Genomic DNA, 3,611 nt, shown 5'->3' with positions numbered 1-3,611 from the left:
AACAACAATTAATACTGCCGACACTCGGCTTCTAATTAATGTTTGGATACTAGGAGAAGAACATAGATCTCTCCTAACATTGTATGGCAAAAGAAAGTAAAAACTCTACTCCATCTGTCTTTAAATAAATAATGGATATCTTTATTTTCGGGGATTAAATTTCTTAACCATACATATTACTCTATCAGAGTCACTAATTTTCTTTCAATCTTTAGCTATAATGAGAATTCATCGGTTTTAATTGAGAAGTTAGCTGTGATATCTTTCATTTCCATTATACTGTCTCGAGCAAAGTTCATTTGAAATGTACAGTTTCTAACTCATGATTAAATTGAACTTTCTCGAACAATTTTCTAGGAGTTTCTAAAAGTTGTAAACACATTCATATTGAGATCCGTAAGAAACTTTATCGAATGATCCTCCTCGCACCTTATGATTGGTATCCATCCATTCCACGTCGAGATATTCCTGTAATTTACAAAGAAAGTACTATATGCTTACTTACTTGTACATTGCCTGACGAGAAAAGCGTAAAATGTGATAATAATATGTTCTTATATACTTGAAAAGTCGATTTATTATGGTCGCGGCACATATGTAGCCTCAATTGCAACGGGAAATGATGTCCAAGGCGTTTCGTACTTCGGATATGCCAAGGGAACTGCCAGAGGAGTTGCTCCGCGTGCTAGATTGTCTATTTACAAAGTATCATGGCTTGAATTTTCAACCTCTACTGCAGATATGATTGCTGCTTTGGATCAAGCTGTCGCAGATGGAGTTGACATAGTATCCATTTCCATGGGATTCCGTCATATTCCATGTTGACACTAAAAATTCCCTTTCCCTTAAGCTAGTACACAGAAAAGTAGGGGTGTTCATGATTCGGTTTGGATCGGTTTTTCCCCAAAAAGAAACCAAACCAAGTAAGTCGGTTCTTAAAATATTGAAACCAAACCAACCCAATTAATTCGGTTTTTCAGTTTTTTCGTTTATTTTATCGATTTTTTCTTAAATATGGGATATACACTGCCAAACACATATTTCGGCGACGACATTTTCAATGTAACACTATCAAACCAATTGCTCTTTGAGAATTCTATCATTTACCAAGATATATTGATGATAATTGAATCAAATAGTGATGAATGTTATGAAATACTTGATTATGGTGGATGTCCATAACTCCTAAAGGAGTAACACCCACTACTCTTCTTCATTAACCTCCCACTACTTCTTACCATTATGGATGTAACTCTCACACCTCCATGATCTTCCCCCATGTTCTCAATAGTTAATACCATGTTTATGGAGTCCCTTTGTATTACTTATATCATCCTATAAATAGAGGGTTTGGGCATCACATTGTACACACTTGAATACATAGAAGAAATAAGATTCTCTCCTCTCTTTCTCTCTACATTGTTGTCTATTTTATTGTTCTATATTGTTACTTTGAGCTAAGTTTTGTAATACGTTATCAACACGAATTGCTATATTCTTATATACTTTCTATAAGAGATAAAAGCCTTCCATGGGAGACAAAATTGCTTTTGCTGCTTTGCCAAGTGATAAGTTGACATTTTATATTGTTGGTAAATTCGAATTATAAGCAGACATGAGGTTAAGTATAATGAAAAATGTCTTGGATGATAATGCAAAGATAAGTTTTTCATTCTTCTAAACCCCACTCACTCTTTTGTAGTTTTGCATAACTTTATGTGCAATTGTCAATTGAAAGGTNTTTTCTTTATGTATCCAGTGAAATAAGTAACTGGAAAGATATGTTTTTATTTACTACATCTCTTATCGGACAAGGATAATATTCTAAGTAAGTCACATTGTATCATTTTACTCCATCTTATGGTGTGGAAATTCGGTACGATTTTTTTAACTTTGGAGCTTAGTTCCATTAGAAACTGTGAAATAATTTATACTTTGGTATAATCCTCATGGCCTTTTCGTTTCACGAAAGTTTATGTGTTTGATCATAATAGTTGTTAAACTAATTAATTCTTTCCTTGTTGTTGTTTACTGCCTTCATTGAATTCTTCATCTAATTATATGAACTAATAACTTTAAAAGCAAAGGCTTAAAATATTAGAAGTAACGTGACTTTGCTGGAACTTGGCCATAGCGATATCATTATGTTCTATAGATAGTTAGCCTATTGGAATATGTAAAGTGTCGAGCAAGATATTCTTGCTTCTTATTAACTTTCTGAAACTTGAATATACTAGTAACAGTACTAGTCACTCTTTATTTTACGAGACAGTATATTCTTCTTGGATTGTTTCTTTCAGCTAATAGTTTTCTATTTCAATAAATATATACATAAATTTTTATATATTTTAATATATAGATGTTTATTATGATGTACTCTATGGCATGACACCTCCCTATTTGTACATGTGTGTAATAAAATAGAAATTAATAACAAGACAGAAAATATAAAGATTAGGTGGTAAAGAAAATCTATTGATCCAGAGTGATGTCCATCATGGTAGAGCTAATCAATGGGTTCAAGGCTCACTTTAGCCTATTATGTCATTTACTGAGGGTAAGACGGTGGGTTCAAGTCCCAACGCACCACGAGAATAAGACACCGGGTTTGAGTCCTGGTGCACCATGATGATAAGAGTTGGGTTTGAGTCCCAACGCATTATAGCCTTACACGCACGCCTTTATATGGGTAAGTCATTGGGTTTGAGTCCTAATGCACCATATTGATGATATAATGATGACTAATGAAAATAATGTATTTTTCATGAAAAAACATGAAGCTTGTCCCACTTGATTTGCTCCATTCTTGTAGTGAATGTGATAGCGGTGCATAATAAATCTAAATGAAGACAAGTGGTTGACTAATGAACGTGGGCGTGCCAAAGACCAAAATAATAATAGTCATCATTATGGTAATTATAAAATGAGAACAATAAGGGTTCTCAAAATAATCCTTCAAAGGTGAAGGAATTGTGTATCAATATGGTCTGTATGAGGCACGCTCAGACGATTATAGACCATTTTATTGAAAGTATGCGACTTGTGATAAGCATTGTAAATGCAGACTCATTCCTGAAGTGAGTGTGAAAATATATATGTGATACAAATTATGCACAAGAATGTATTTATGCATGATTGAATAAATACTACAACTCACATCTACAGGAGGTTTGAGAGAAAGAAAGATCATGAACATTACTATGTGGTTATACGAATATGTCATTGGTCGTGTACATGTGGTACGCCGAAAATATTTTGCCATGCCTTATAAAAATTAATTAAAGGCAAAATTAAAGCAGGAAAAGATTTTGCTTATGATGATTTTGACCATGACAATTATTATGATAAGATAATATTTTCTGTGGAGGAAAAATTCACCACTTGGATGTTGTTTCAAAAGATCTTGTAGTGCAAAATTATTGAGAGCTCCAAAAGAGCGAATTTGTTACTACCCGAATACATAAAATTATTTATGGCATTGGTGGTAGTAAGTCTCAAAAAAAATATTTTGAGTTTCAAATGTATTAGCCAAAGTGGTTGGCATATTGAGACTATAAATGAAAAGAAGATCGATTATCTTCATATTACTATAATATACCGGGTAAATATGA

Source organism: Nicotiana attenuata, unplaced genomic scaffold, assembly GCF_001879085.1.
Source record: "Nicotiana attenuata strain UT unplaced genomic scaffold, NIATTr2, whole genome shotgun sequence".
NCBI classification, from domain to species: Eukaryota; Viridiplantae; Streptophyta; class Magnoliopsida; order Solanales; family Solanaceae; genus Nicotiana; species Nicotiana attenuata.
Note: the sequence above shows the minus strand (reverse complement) of the source record.